At 40.7% G+C, this 17,057-nt stretch overlaps 1 long non-coding RNA gene across 1 annotated transcript; it reads left to right on the top strand.

The window, feature by feature from the left end:
- The first annotated feature begins 3,761 nt into the window (after nt 1–3,761).
- On the top strand, nt 3,762–10,179 carry LOC136877111 (uncharacterized). Its single transcript, XR_010860714.2, has 3 exons — nt 3,762–3,933; nt 4,020–4,090; nt 9,677–10,179. It is a non-coding gene; the product is annotated as an uncharacterized lncRNA (long non-coding RNA).
- Nucleotides 10,180–17,057: the final 6,878 nt, after the last annotated feature.

The raw sequence follows: 17,057 nt of genomic DNA, 5'->3' as shown, positions 1-17,057 counted from the left end.
TCTTCGAGGAGTCATTTATTAGCATTTAGGGATAGGGTTTCGGCTGCATACATAACTACTGGCTTCAGAACAATTTCATAATAATGTAGTTTAGTACTTTGGGACAAGCATTTTTTGTTGTAGATTGAGCGCGACGTTTGACAGGCTATTTCAAGTTTGTGTACTCGTTCCTTAAGTGCTTCTTTGTCCAGTCCATTTCTAATTATAATCTCACCCAGACACTTACATACCGAGCTCGATAGCTGCAGTCGCTTAGGTGTGGCCAGGTATCCAGTATTCGGAAGACAGTGGGTTTGAACCCCACTCTCGGCAGCCCTGAAGATGGTTTTCCGTGGTTTCCCATTTCACACTAGGCAAATGCTGGGGCTGTACCTTAATTAAGGCCACGGCCGCTTCCTTCCCACTCCTAGCCCTTTCGTGTTCCATCGTCGCCGTAAGACCTATCTGTGTCGGTGCGACGTAAAACAACTCGTAGAAAAAAGACACATTTTTTCCCTACTCGGTTCATCTTCCCGTATTTTGTCTGGAGTTTTGCTGGGTCATCTTTGATGTTAGTCATTTCTTGTTTTTTTTTTTTCAAAGATATCTGCAGAGCCAGTTTGTTCAGCGATTTTTTTAGAAGGCCGATTTGCATGCTAGCAGTTTCTACATCGTTTGACATAATGGCGATGTCATCAGCAAACGCTAGACCAGGGCCTCTCAGGGTACATGCGCCTGGTGCATGCACTGTGCACGTTGCAAAAGACGACTTCGCTTGGTTGACCGGAGTGCAGACCTCACTCCTCGATTTGGAGCAATAGCGCTGTCTCTCTCTTTCCCCATGCCTGCCTCGCTCGCTTCGCCTGTCTCCCTCTTCCTCACTTGCTCCGTAGCGTTCCAAATCCGAGCCGAGTTGAGCCGAGCTTAGCCGAGTAGCCCAGAGACGAAGCGTAGATCCGAGCCGAGCCGAGCGGGACCGATGCACTGTGCACAGGAACTCTGCACCACTGTTTGCACGCGTGAGATTTTGGACGTTTGAGAGGCCCTGCGCTAGACAGTCGATCATGATCCCCTTATATTTTGTTCCCATTCTCAGAGGAATATAATCAGCTTCTAGTAAGTTTGTTCCCAAGGTCCTAATGATCTTTAAGAACACGCAGTTGAAAAGCATCGGAGAGAGCCCATCACCTTGTCTGATTGCTGTTTTGACCTCGAAGGAATCTGATAGGAACTTAACTTTGGATTTTGTTTCAGTTAGGGTGGCTCTAATTAATGCCAGCAGTTTTAGGTCAACCCCGAATTCGTTGAGGACGTTTATCAGAACCTCGCGGTCTATCGAATAGTAGGCCTTCTTAAAGTCCACAAAGACTGACACGCACTGTTTGGACCTGAGATTACAATGCCTGACGATCGTTTTTAGGTTGTGGGTCTATTCAGCTGCTGAACGACCCTTCCTGAAGCCCCCTTAGCATTCGCCTATTTGATGATCGACTTAGGTTTCCAAACGCTCCAGGATAGAATTTGAGAGAGTTGTGTACGTTAGCGGTAGCAGGAATATTCCTCTGTAGTTATTGACGTTTTTAATTCTGCCTTTTTTGTGTAACGGACGGATCAACGCCGTTTTCCAGTCTTCGGGTAGGATTTATTCTTTCGAAATTTGTCCTAATTGTTTCTGCAACATTTCAACTGCTTCTTTAGGGGCATATTTCCAAAGTTGTGCAACGACAGAGTCTCCTCCAGGCGCTTTGTTGTTTTTAAGTCGGGCAATGTGACGCTTGATTTCTTCTTTGTCGGGTGGTCTCGTTTCTGGGCATATGAGTATGGGTTCTTCGGCATTGATGGAATTTTTGAGTTGATCGCAGTTTAGTAAGTTCTTAAAGTCGTCGACGAGGATGGTACAGTTTTCTTCGTTTGAGGTCACCAACGTACCGTCCCTTTGCTGAAAGCATCGCGACAGAGGCTTGTAGCCCGTAAGTTTCCTTTTAAACGTTCTATAGTACTCTCTGGTTTCATTTCTATTAAAGTCTTGGTCGATCTTTTCAATAAGTGACTTTACATATTTACGTTTCTCAGCTCGGATCACTTCAGCTGCCTGGGCCCGTTGGGCTCTGTAAGTTTCCCAGTCAGTTTGTGATTGTGTTGAATAATATTGTTTTCATGCGTCGAGCCTTTCCTTGAGAACTGAAACACAGGCATCATTCCACCAGCCATGTTTCTTGCTTCTTTTGATTTCAGCAACTTCTTTTGCAGCCTTAATCAGGCAGTTTTTGGTGTTGTTAAAGCCACAGTCGATCGGTCGAGTATTTTCTTGGAACTCCGTGACATTTTGTCGGAGTTTATCATTGTCAAAGCGAATTATATTTTTGGGGGTCTTGAGGGAGTTTGCAGGGACCGCTTTAAATTTAATTATAGACGTGTAGTGGTCTGAGGCCACGTTTACCCCTTGTTATAACCTTAACGTTCATAATCTCAGGACTGTTTTTCCGATAATTTGCGACTGTATCTATTTGAAACTATCCGATGGGGTAAGGGGTAAGGGTTATTCTGCCCGAAGGCAGGTCCGAACCTCCGCAGAGGTATTCCTCAGCCGGAGTTTACGTGCGGTAGGGTGGCCAGTTCCTTTCCGCTCCTCCATTCCCTTACCCCCCACCAACAGCGCGTGGCAACCCATCCAACTCCTGACCACGCCCAATGTTGCTTAACTTCGGAGATCTCACGGGATCCGGTGTTTCAACACGGCTACGGCCGTTGGTATCCGATGGTTGGGATAGGAAATTTCCATGTTGTCTGCCTTCTGGGAAGATGGCGAAAGTGCGTTGACATGATCTCCAAGTTATGGTTTTCGCAAATGGAGACCAATCTCTAGCCATTTTGATTGGTTATATTATTAATGTTACAATTATTATTACAATTTTCTTTACGTCACACAAATCGAGCTGCTTTTCTGTGGATTTTTCCAGTTCTCGGGTCAAGTAATCCTGGTGATGGTCCTATAAGCTGCGACCATACTCTACATAGTTAGGGTCTTACCAGAGACTTATATTTCTCCTCTACATCCTTACTACAAACCCTAAATATCTTCATAACCATATGAAGAAATCTGTAACATTTATTTACAATCTCATTAAGCTGATTACCCCAATGTAAATCTTTGCTTGTATTAACACTCATTCCCCATAAGGAATTTATAATTTTCACATGCTTTTGCATCATATTGTCACTAAATCCTTACGCAGGTTTAAAACGTGGGAGAGACTTTGTAATAACGTCACATCTGGAAGTTTTAAGTGGGACGAAGGTTCGTTTTATTTAAAAAAATTCACCAGTACCGGTGGGTAGAACATCGTTTATTTCGTTGGGATCGGAAGCAAACGAAGAGATTACATTTTCTCTTTCGTAACACTGTTAGCATCGATATAGGGTGCTATGTTTCAAGTGACGTTAACACGTCAAAATCGTTCCCCAGGCAAGGAAGTAGAGTACTTGGAAGGAGTAGGGAATGAGGATTATATCCTTATCGTTGCTAAGAATGTTTCGCAAGTCGTAAACGCTGGGAAAGTTGAGTAATTCCATGGTCTTTGTCTCATGATACCGGGCTAATAGTGAGGAAATACAGCAAGTACGGGTGACGTCCCTTCGATTCACTGAGTGTTCAGAGAAATTTACTTTGACAGTCACAGTATGACTCCTCAAACAAAGTCAAGGACAGTATTTCCTCACGATAATGCTCGTATTTCCGCTTGAAGTAGCTACACTTTAAAAGGACACGGTCACTTCTAACAGCGTCTTTGTAACGCCATGCCTGCTACTGTACTCCTCTACATTCTGGTGGCAATCCTCGCGGTGAGCGTGGCTACTCCGGCCTGTGGCCAATCTTTGGACGTTCGCGGAATGTTACAGGATGCGAATCGGGCATTCAATCCAGTGTTTCGGAAATATTTATTAGCGATTATAGTAAGTAAACGAGATGAGGCATATTTTTATATTACAATTAATCATATGGGAATTTTCAAATGAATATTTCCTCATTTCTCTTTCAGCAACAAGATTTCGATTGGCGGATATAATTACCTCAGTCGAGTGGCTGCATTGAAGAATTTGAAACTATCAAGTAAGTCTGCATATCTCCCATCCATCTCGTCTCAATAATTTATCGATTTAATTTTCCTTTCAACTAATTGTCCGCTTCCTTAGCTAAATGTTATTACCATTAGCTGCTGTCGGCGGAGGGCCGTATTTGATTTCTAGGTACAGTCATGCATCTCACCTCTGTTGGGGGTGTGCTTGAAAAGAGCTACGCCAGCCGGGACGAAGGTCCAAGTTTTCTTCAACTAATTTATTAGACATGTATGCTATATTGTTAGGGGCAAAAGATCCACATGGCTCGACTCCCCGAACAAATAGCATTAAAAGAAAGGTATATTGTTTAATGAAACATTCTCGAATTTGAAATCAACTACTGTTTCATAGAAGGGGGTAAAATGATTTGCATAATATCAAGAAGTTTTGAAATATACTTTATTATCGTCTTAATGGCAGACTGTGCCGAAAGCCTGCAGTCTAATATCTTGGAACTTGAAAATAGGTGCAATGAGTATGGTATGAAAATTACCCTCTCGAAGACTAAATTGATGTCAGTAGGTAAGAAATTCAACAGAATCGAATGTCAGATTGGTGATACAAAGCTAGAACAGGTGGATTTCAAGTATTTAGGTTGTGTGTTTTCCCAGGATGGTAATATAGTAAGAGAGATTGAATCAAGGTGTAGTAAAGCAAATGCAGTGAGCTAGCAGTTGCGATCAGCAGTATTCTGTAAGAAGGAAGTCAGCTCCCAGACGAAACTATCTTTACATCGGTCTGTTTTCAGACCAACTTTGCTTTACGGGAGCGAAAGCTGGGTGGACTCAGGATATCTTATTCATAAGTTAGAAGTAACAGACATGAAAGTAGCAAGAATGATTGTTGGTACAAACAGGTGGGAACAATGGCAGGAGGGTACTCGGAATGATGAGATAAAGGCTAATTTAGGAATGAACTCGATGGATGAAGCTGTACGCATAATCCGGCTTCGGTGGTGGGGTCATGTGAGGCGAATGGAGGAGGATAGGTTACCTAGGAGAATAATGGACTCTATTATGGAGGGTAAGAGAAGTAGAGGGAGACCAATACGACGATGGTTAGACTCGGTTTCTAACGATTTAAAGATAAGAGGTATAGAACTGAATGAGGCCACAGCACTAGTTGCAAATCGAGGATTGTGGCGACGTTTAGTAAATTCTCAGAGGCTTGCAGACTGAACGCTGAAAGGCATAACAGTCTATAATGATAATGTAATGTATGTATGTATGTATGTATGTATGTATGTATGTATGTATGTATGTATGTATGTATGTATGTATGCATGTATGTATGTATGTATGTATGTATGTATGTATGTATGTATGTATGTTTATTATCGTTTATTATCCTTTTTTATCCTTCTCAAAAATATGACATGGCAGAGGAATGTACACATTTTTTTTCAACACCACCTTCCCATGTTTGTCTAAAATCGGTGGAGCACTCAGTCCCAGTTTCAGTTCTGGTTGGTGGTTAGACGTCCTATTGAAATTTCCATTATAGATCAATAGGGTTTATACACAGGTCAGGAAGACCTTTTTTTGACATAAATATGTCTTATTGCTTGAGGTCATCTGAAGTTAGCAATACAAAACGCGAAGTTACCTAGCAACCGTGCAGGCTGTGATGAGAAGTATTGAGGGATGGCCATGTCTGAGAGACTTATAGACGGCTCCTTTATCAGAGAGGCCTCATCTCATCTCATCTCATCTCATCTCATCTCATCTCATCTCATCTCATCTCATCTCATCTCATCTCATCTCATCTCATCTCATCACACTCTAAAATACTGATTATTTCGTAGGGCCTGAACCATTTTTACCCTTTTGGTCTCTACAGATGTCTCTCGAAAACGGTTCGATAGATGAAAATACAGTAATCGTTATCAAGCAGTCACGTCCCCATCCGACGGACGAATCACCATCAACAGCGTCATATGCCTCACTCCATATGAGTATTGCGAAAAGGTGTGGAATTTAATTCAGGCTTTTGGCACGCAATATACTGATTAGAAATTGTGTACCACCACCTCTTCTACCCTGATGACCAACGTTCTGATGGTGAAACATTTTTCGACCAACGGGACTCGAACTGGCTAACCACGATATAGACTGGAAGGCTTTAACGATCGTGGCCACCAGGCAGAAACAAGGTAAGTTCTTTCTTTCTTAATCCGTTTGCCCTCCAGGTTTGTTCCTTCCCTCGGACTCAGCGAGGGACAGTGTCCTGGAGCGATATTTGGGTCAGGGGATAAAACTGGGGAGGAGGACCAGTACCTCACCCAGGCAGCTCACCTGCTATGCTGAACAGGGGCCTTCTTGGGATCTGGGAAGATTGGAAGTGATATACAAGAAAGAGGGAAGGAAGCTCTGTGGTCTTAAGTTAGGTACCATCCCGGCATTTGCCTGGAGGTAAAGTGGGTAACCACGGAAAACCATTTCGAGGATGCTGAGGAGGGTATCGAATACCCCTCCACTCATTTGATCTTCCGAGGCTGAGTGGACCCCGTTCCAGCCCTCGAACAACTTTTCAAATTTCATGGCAGAGCCGGGAATCGAACTCGGGCCTCCGGGGATGGAAGCCAATCACAGTAACCATTACACCACAGAGGCGGACACAAAGTAAGTTATGTTTGTAAATTAGAATATTGGATTGTAAGGTCATGGCAATGCGTTCAGATGGAATTCGGTCAGAAACGCACGTGAATAGCAAACATAATGCACATTCTACCAGTACAATGAACATTATTAAAATTTTGGACAAGTTTGATGAATCTATTTCACTAATTTAGCTCAAAATATAACACAGCATTTTGTATCACAAAATATTCCATTTGCCATAAATGTGGTATAATAATTTCGTGTGGCTATTTCTAACTTGGTGCAGCCCTTGTAAGGCAGACTCTACGATGAGGGTGGGCGGCATCTGCCATGTGTAGGAAACTGCGTGTTTTTCTAGTGAAGGATAGTGTTGTGTGGAGTGAAGTTGCAGGGATGTTGGGGACTACGACACTCCCAGTCCCCGAGTAAAGGGAATTAACAGTTTAAGGTTAAAACCTCCGACCCTTCCGGGAATCGAACCCGCACTGCGCCAATCACCCAAGGAGCCAGACCATAAATAAGGTTTGATTTGGATTGAATCCACCAGTACATCTCTACAAATGATTATCAGTTATCGCTCATCTAGATTACATTTGTTAAAAATCTTAAGGACAGAATCTGAAACTGTTCCTTTTGATCCGAAAAGAAGACCGTATACGTCAAAATTCCGAGATCCATACTGATGGGAGAATTTGGTGTTATAATATTCAGCACTCTACTTGTATAAGGCTTCATTCTCTCTTGGAACCAAGGTAGACTAGTCCGGATAATTGTTTTCAAACTGTATGGTCGGGTCAACAATAATGACTAGGGAATCACACGCGTTAAATGCCATGATGTCACTGAACGGGCGGGAAACATCACTATCAACAGTTAAAACCATTTTTGGCTGGCAGGTCTTTCAGCCTTGTGGCGTCGTGAGTTTATTAGTTACGCGTCATAAGAACAGCTGACGATTACATGACAAGGGGTTTCTGTCCCTTTGCCATATTTGTGACACATGGTCGACTCGCTGCTATCACCGGGTACTACATGAAGTTCGGCATAATTCATGTTTAGATTAACCACTGCTGTCCACTTTCAGGAAGAGTCCCTGTTCCTGTGAAACAATTCTGTTGGCCTTTGAAAGTACCTAGAACACTTCTGGCAGCTCCACTCTTGAAAATAATTTCTTCGAAGTTCCTGGTGAATCCTTTTGGATGTATTTGATATAGTTCTGAATGATAATTGACAAATATGCATTTCGTTTTCGGGACTGTAATCAGAGATAAGGCTCTTTGCGAATGATGTGATACTGTATAGAGTAATAAATAAGTCACAAGATTTGTGAACGACTGAAAAATGACCTCGACAATGTTGTGAGACGGACAGCAGCCAATGATATGACGATAAAGAGGGTGAAAAGTCAACACAGAACAGAAAAAGTCCTCTCAATTTTAATTACCTCGTTGATGGCAGTGAAAGTTTCCCATGGGGAAATGTATAGAAAGGTCTTTATTGGGTTAATCACATTAAAGGAACTGCAAATAAAGATTACAGATCTCTTCAGATGGTTATGAAAATATTTAGGGGTTGTAGTGAGGATATAAACTAGACCATAGTTAGAGTATGGTTCCAGTTTATGGGACCGTCACCAGAACTACTTGATTCGAGAAGTGAAAGAAATTCAAAGAAAAACAGTTCGATTTGCGCCAATTGTAATTCGGGTATAGAAACTCTGAATTATTTTTGTCAAGAAGGAAGCCTTTCTTTTCAGTACCAACTCAATTAATATAATTTATTTTTTTCAGTCTGTCGAGGCATGAATTACTTACAACATTTAACACATGACATACCTTGAAAGATAAAGAAAATGATAAGTTTCGTTCTACACGAACATCCTCAGATTCTATCAGATCATATTTAAACATGTATGTATATGCACGATATTGCTTAGGCTGAGTAAGCTCGTCAGAGATTATGAACAAGCGTGAAAATATATATGATAACTAGGGGACAGTTTTCGGCAACTTAATAATTTTGGAAATGTTTTCTGAAATTAGAGAAAACATATCATTTGTCACACTTTTTTTTTTTTCATAATTTGCTTTACGTCGCACTGATAGGCTTTATGCTGACGACAGGATAGGGAACTGCTAGGAGTGTGAAGGAAGCGTCAGTGGCATTAATTAAGGTACAGCCCTAGCATTTGCATAGTGTGAAAATGGGAAATCACGGAAAAGCATCTTCAGGGCTGCTCACAGTGGGGTTGGAGCCAACTATCTCCCGAATTCAAGCTCACGGCTGCCCGACCCTAACCACAGGGCCAACTCACTCGGTGTCACACTTGTTCTTAACCCATTCAGAATCATTGACAGGTTTAAGCAACATTAAAATGTTGTACATCCCGAACCTGCTAACGGTCTTTTCTTTGGAATTTTCCACAAATCATATCCATTTAGTTCTGTCTATTTTTTCGTCCCTTATATGTATGCAGACAGACTTAACTTTACCTCTCTCAGGTCTAGTGATACTTAGTTCACTGTAGAATACATAGTGATCTGTACATAGAAAGATCCCTGGAAAACCCTTACAGTCCTAACACATATTCTGAATTAAAAGTCAGTTATGATGCAGTCTATTATGGATCTGCTGCACCTGTAAACTGTATGTTAACAAAATATACTCGATTTTACATTAGGTACAATTGATCCTTCTCCAGATCTACACATAATACTTCATATAGACTGCAGCTTATTAGCCAGGACTGAGGAGCTCAGACGATATAGTGCTGGATTTCTGAGCCCAGTGGCATCTGAAGTTGGTCAACTTCGTCAGTCTCGTGTCGGAAGACTTACACATTTCTAAATTTAGCTGAGGATATTTCAGAAATATAGGGACATTTTAATATATGTGGGATGGCAAAAAAAAAATGTGTAAAGAATCTATTAATTTATGCGTGCCTGGCATAATTCTAGTCTATTGTTTTTTTCTTTCAGATATACGTAGGATGACTCGTCATACGGTCTGGTATCTTCTAGGATGGCAGCTAAATATAGTCTAATTGTCGCCAGATGAAGAGTAGCGAGGATCAATACTCCAAGAGACACGAATTGATCATAATTGATGAGAACAAACAGGGAGTCAAACCCAAATTATTGAATTCTTCATTTTCCTCGCAGATGGCTCAATAAGAAGAATCTACTTCTTCCGTCTGTAGCCCATCTTAATGGAAACAGTCGATGTCCCGACCAGAGAAAGAGTGATTTAAGGATTTGTGGTTGAGTCACTAAGTTCTGTATACCACGAACTCTTCCAGACCTCAATTTCTTCCATTGTTTAGAAACATAAATTTACAATGTTCAATCAGTTGGACGGACACAAAATGAGTGCATCAATTTTTCTAAAGCTTGTTTGTATATTCTTACATTAAGATATACTTATTTATTACAGGTAGACTTACAGCTTTCGTATTTTATTGTCCAATACTCTACCATTAAGCTACGGTCGCATAGGCATTTTCCTTCTGTTGGCTGTATTCTGACGTACAGACAACACAACTGCAAAGTGCCCTAGGCACCTGCTGTGGGCCTGCAGTTGTACGATCAGTTGTCATCGGTGTTTAGCTGGCCATTTTTGCTCTGTACTTAAAATCTCTTTACCATGTACTGCACGGAAATTGCTTCTGACAGATGCGCCTTACCATTTTTCTTTCTTTTCAAAACCTTCTTTTCATATAGTGGTACAGTTTTACTACTTAGTGAACTGTGAGCATTCTGTTTTTTATTTGGTTTTTAACACTGTGCACTACAGATCTGATTGTTTTACTTATTTGTAAGCCTGATGAGCGGAGCAATCGTTAATATTACACTTCTAAGCTGCCAATGAAACGTAAAATGTATAACAATGTCACTGTTTTTTATTTATTGTCATTATATTGTTAAAAGCTGAAGTTAACAGTCATTGTTTCGTTATTTAATGTTTTATTTGTATTTAATTGTTTTCTGAAAAGAAAGCAACGTAATCTCTGTTCAGACCAAGAAGTTCCATGAAGGAGTGGACCTCGGCACTTGGTGGGGTACAGTGGTTAACTCTACGCCGGACATCTTTGTTACCAGGTGTTAACCTGGTACTCATTTTTCGTGCATGCTGAGTGAACTTAAGGCCAAATACTGTTGCGCAAATGGAAATTACTTTTGTTAAATGTTTCGGATTTCTGACGGGAAATCCAACCCACGTCCTTCCCGGTGAACAGAGCACGCCTTTACCGCCTCGACCTAGGCAGTGCCTAAAATTCAACTAAGGTCAAAGGATTATTCCCTCCTTCCAATACTTATTTTATTTTATAGCTAGTTTTTGTGCATATACAAACATAAAAAATCCAATCTAAATCCCATGGCGCAACAGCCCCGAAGGGCCTTGGCCTACCAAGCGACCGCTGCTCAGCCCGAAGAGCTGCAGATTATGAGGTGTCATATAGTCAGCACGATGGTTCCTCTCGGCCATTATTCTTGGCTTTCTTGACCGGATATACAAACATATGTCAGCTTAAATTCTAGCTAAACATTACAAAAACAGGTTTCATTCCATTTTAGAACATCTTCAGCTTAAAAAAAACCGTATATTAGGTATACATTTTGGCACATATAAAATAATGAGAACACTAAAGACGATAATGAAGTTAAAATGCTCTTTCGTGGAGAATTAAAACACTGAACACGTCATTGCTGGTATTAGTAATATACTTCGTCGTGGCATTGATCCTTAAAGAGAAGAGGTTCTTCTAAATATAAACATGTTGTTGATATTGTACAATGTACGAAGGAATTTCAATAATATAATGCGACACATTGTTTCTAAAAGCATGATTAAAATACACCATGTTATTCCCCAATCCTTCTCCTACAATACCCTATTTTTCGACATAATCTCAGTTCAATATCACGGCCTTACGCCACCGTAATGCGAGGGCCTGTATGGTACCACTCAACTGGTCGATGTCGGAGCCAACGTCGTGCTGCAAAGATAACTTCCCCATCACCCATCATCCACATAGTGCATCCTTCATTGGGCCAGACAGATGGAAATCAGAAGGCGCGAGATAATGGGATGCAGGGTGGATAAGGATGAGCAGTCCACTAAAGTTTTGTGAGCTCCTGTCGGGTGCCCAGACTTGTGTGCGGTCTTGCGTTGTCATGGAGAAGGAGAAGTTCGTTTGCATTTTTGTAGCCACGACCACGCTGGAGACGTTTCTTCAATTTCCTTAGAGTAGCACAATACACTTCAGAGTTGATCGTTTCACCACGAGGGAGGATATCGACCAGGTAAACCCATTCAGAGTGATGAAGAAACACGCCTCGCCCAACGACTCACCGTGCTTTTGTCCAATGCCAGGTCTCCGTACACGTTCTGCAAGCTCCTATGAATATCTATGATGACCTGATTCTGCGCCAAAATAAACTCAATAACTGCTCTCTGTTTGGTGCGCACCTCCGTTACAGACGCCAATTTGAAGCCTAGTTATAGCGTTGCCACGTATCGGAAATTAATGCAAGTACGAGACAAAGCGGGAATATTCAAAGACGTCCCAAAGACAATTCCAATTTTTTAAAACCGAAATTGGCCTAGAAATAAAATGTATGCATTATGTATTGAACGCCCATCGTATATTCCATTAACTTGTAGTATGTAGTGAGTTTTGATTTTAAACTATAACAACCGGGGAAATCCTTAAGATCAGAACATTAGTTGATTATAATTCCTGGTTAAAAATATAGAGATATTAGTGGGAGTTTGTAATGAAAGGAAATAATATGTATTAGAAGGGAGTAGAGAATCTCGTAAATATGTGGCAGTGCTGCGTGAAAAACAATCGATTCTTACCTCCCGCCCAGTAATTTGTAACAAAATATAATTTCTGGGGTTCTTAATTTAGAAATTACTGTGTGTATTACTCGGCATATTAGGAAACAATATAACTATTGGACACTACCTAATGTATGAAAGTGAATTTGAAGTACACTGTGATCACTACAGATAAATATTCATCATTTACTTATGAAAAAGAAATCCTTACTCGGTGCATGTTTAACCATGCTTCGAAACTGTTATTTATTAACATGGATATGTTTTTGAGTTGGGGGTCTAGTTGGAATTAACGTAATCAGTTTCACTATACCATTGTAACGATGGCAACCAGTGATCGTCTATGTACGCTTGGTGAGTAGCGCCGACTTCTCACTGTGCGCTTTAACTTTTTTTTTTTGCTATTGGCTTTACGTCGCACCGACACAGATATGTCTTATGGCGACGATGGGACAGGAAAGGGCTAGGAGTGGGAAGGAAGCGGCCGTGGCCTTAATTAAGGTACAGCCCCAGCATTTGCCTGGTGGGAAAATCGGAAACCACGGAAAACCATCTTCAGGGCTGCCGACAGTGGGGTTCGAACCTACTACCTGGCCGCATTTAAGCGACTGCAGCTATCGAACTCGGTGAGCTTTAACTAAGAGCTTGAGAAAATCCCCTGTCAAGTCAGCCCCTTCCTACTCCTCAGTCGAGAATGAAAATAAGGCCTTGGAATAAGAGACAGTCATGCTATCTCTACACAACAGGGATGGCTAATAATAATAATAATAATAATAATAATAATAATAATAATAATAATAATAATAATAATAATAATAATAATAGTCCGACTCATTGACTGAATGGTCAGCTACTGGCCTTCGGTTCAGATGGTCCCGGGTTTGATTTCCGCACGGGCCGGGGATTTTAATCGCTTCTGATTAATTCTTCCGGCTCGGGGACTGGGTGTTTGTGTCCGTCCCAAAACTCTCGTCTTCATATTCAGAGAACATACCACACTAACAACCACCATAGAAACACGCAATAGTGATTACATCCCTCAATATAGGGTTGGCGTCAGGAAGGGCATCCGGCCGTAAAACAGGACCAAATATACATTTGTGAAGCAGTTCGCACCCGCGACCCCACAGGTGTGGGAAAAAGTGGTAGGAAAAGAAATAATAATAATTAAAAAAATAATAATAATAATAATAATAATAATAATAATAATAATAATAATAATTAGTGGACCCGTGCTACTCCGCGGCACTCCGTATAATTAGGTCAGATAACTCGTCTTGATGTGCCTCTCGCAGTCATATTGTTTTGCCTGCCATTTTTATTAGTTTCATGAACATTTAAGACCGGTACATAATAAGTAATTGATTCGTAATATAGTTTCTAAGACTTACTGTACTGTATTTCCATACAGTTTTCTCTGTGCTCCGGCAATTCGGCCTATCTGGATCTTAACATTTTCAAACTATCTTGCCCGAGATAGCGCAACATACAATTGGCTATGGTTGAATATTGGTTCAGGTAATTTCTCACGGCACTGGAGTGTGTATCGTAGAGATAGGATTGGAAGGGTGGGAGGGGGAGTGTTCATTCTGGTGAAAGAAGAATTTGTAAGCTACGAAAAAGTTAAAGATGAGACACATGAAATTCTAGGTGTAAGGCTCATTTCTAAAGATAATAGGCAACTTGATATATTTGGAGTGTACAGACCGGGAAAGGGTAGCACTGACGCGGATTCGGAATTATTTGATAGGATAGTGAGCTATGTGGGAAACGACATGGAAAGAAATGTGATTGTAGCGGGAGATCTGAATTTGACAGATGTAAATTGGGAAGGAAATGCGAACGACAGGAAGCATGACCAACAAATGGCAAATAAGTTAATATGGGAAGGACAGCTGATTCAGAAAGTGATGGAACCAACCAGAGGGAGAAATATCCTGGATGTCGTGCTGATAAAACCAGATGAGCTCTATAGGGAAACTGAAGTAATAGATGGTATTAGTGATCATGAAGCTGTTTTTGTGGTAGTTAAAAATAAATGTGATAGAAAGGAAGGTCTTAAAAGTAGGACTGTTAGGCAGTACCGTATGGCTGAAAAAGCAGGCATGAGGCAGTTCCTAAAAAGTAACTATGATCGGTGGAAAACGGTAAATAAAAATGTAAACAGATTCTGGGATGGGTTTAAAGAAATTGTTGAGAAATGCGAAAACAGGTTTCTACAATTAAGGGTGGTAAGGAATGGTAAAGACCCACTTTATTATAATAGAGAAATAAAGAGACTAAGAAGGAGGTGCAGACTGGAAAGAAATAGAGTTAGAAATGGCCATGGAAGTAAGGAGAAATTGAAGGAACTTACTAGAAAATTGAATCTAGCAAAGAAGGCAGCTAAGGATAACATGATGGCAAGCATAATTGGCAGTCATAAGAATTTTAGTGAAAAATGGAAGGGTACGTATAGGTATTTTAAGGCAGAAACAGGTTCCAAGAAGGACATTCCAGGAATCATTAATGAACAAGGGGAGTGTGTATGTGAGGATCTTCAAAAGGCAGAAGTATTCAGTCAGCAGTATGTAAAGATTGTTGGTTACAAGGATAATGTCCAGATAAAGGAGGAGACTAAGGCCAAAGAAGTAATAAAATTTACATATGATAACGATGACATTTACAATAAGATACAAAAGTTGAAAACTAGAAAAGCGGCTGGAAATGATAAGATTTCTGGGGATATACTAAAGACAATGGGTTGGGATATAGTACCATATCTGAAGTACTTATTTGATTATTGTTTGGTCGGAGGAGCTCTACCAGATGAATGGAGAGTTGCTATTGTAGCCCCGGTGTGTAAAGGAAAGGGTGATAGACATAAAGCTGAAAATTACAGCCCAGTAAGTTTGACATGCATTGTATGTAAACTTTGGGAAGGCATTCTTTCTGATTATATTAGACATGTTTGTGAAATTAATAACTGGTTCGATAGAAGGCAATTCGGTTTTAGAAAAGGTTATTCCACTGAAGCTCAACTTGTAGGATTCCAGCAGGATATAGCAGATATCTTGGATTCTGGAGGTCAGATGGACTGTATCGCGATTGACCTGTCTAAAGCATTTGATAGGGTGGATCATGGGAGACTACTGGCAAAAATGAGTGCAATTGGACTAGACAAAAGAGTGACTGAATGGGTTGCTATATTTCTAGAAAATAGATCTCAGAAAATTAGAGTAGGTGAAGCTTTATCTGACCCTGTAATAATTAAGAGGGGAATTCCTCAAGGCAGTATTATCGGAGCTTTATGCTTTCTTATATATATAAATGATATGAGTAAAGGAGTGGAATCGGAGGTAAGGTTTTTTGCGGATGATGTTATTCTCTATAGAATAATAAATAAGTTACAAGATTGTGAGCAACTGCAACGTGACCTCGAAAATGTTGTGAGATGGACAGCAGGCAATGGTATGTTGATAAACGGGGTTAAAAGTCAGGTTGTGAGTTTCACAAATAGGAAATGTCCTCTCAGTTTTAATTACTGCGTTGATGGGGTGAAAGTTTCTTTTGGGGATCATTGTAAGTATCTAGGTGTTAATATAAGGAAAGATCTTCATTGGGGTAATCACATAAATGGGATTGTAAATAAAGGGTACAGATCTCTGCACATGGTTATGAGGGTGTTTAGGGGTTGTAGTAAGGATGTAAAGGAGAGGGCATACAAGTCTCTGGTAAGACCCCAACTAGAGTATGGTTCCAGTGTATGGGACCCTCACCAGGATTACCTGATTCAAGAACTGGAAAAAATCCAAAGAAAACAGCTCGATTTGTTCTGGGTGATTTCCGACAAAAGAGTAGCGTTACAAAAATGTTGCAATGTTTGGGTTGGGATGAATTGAGAGAAAGAAGAAGAGCAGCTCGACTAAGTGGTATGTTCCGAGCTGTCAGCGGAGAGATTCCGTGGAATGACATTAGTAGACGAATAAGTTTGAATGGCGTTTATAAAAGTAGGAAAGATCACAATATGAAGATAAAGTTGGAATTCAAGAGGACAAACTGGGGCAAATATTCATTTATAGGAAGGGGAGTTAGGGATTGGAATAACTTACCAAGGGAGATGTTCAATCAATTTCCAGTTTCTTTAAAATCATTTAGGAAAAGGCTAGGAAAGCAACAGATAGGGAATCTGCCACCTGGGCGGCTGCCCTATATGCAGATCGGTATTGGTTGATTGATTGATTGATTGATTGATTGACACCCACTTTTTCAAGAGTTTGTCCTTGCGGTTTAATAATGGTCATATAGAAGGCTATTCGACTTGATACCTTGCCGTCTGCACGTACGTAGACTGTTTTCTCTTAACAACATGTGCACTACGTAATTAGGAACGTTCTGCCATCTGTTGAGTATAATCGGAAGCTGGAGAAGGTCAGACAATCAAAGAGTATCTAGGAGAGAATAGTATTCTTCCATTAACAGAAGAAGTGTGTACTCCTTGGCTTGACAGGTAGAAAAAAACAGGGTTGTATGCAA

The sequence above is a fragment of the Anabrus simplex genome, chromosome 7 (assembly GCF_040414725.1).
Source record: "Anabrus simplex isolate iqAnaSimp1 chromosome 7, ASM4041472v1, whole genome shotgun sequence".
Lineage (NCBI taxonomy): Eukaryota > Metazoa > Arthropoda > Insecta > Orthoptera > Tettigoniidae > Anabrus > Anabrus simplex.
This window is presented reverse-complemented; position numbering and strand designations above follow the sequence as displayed.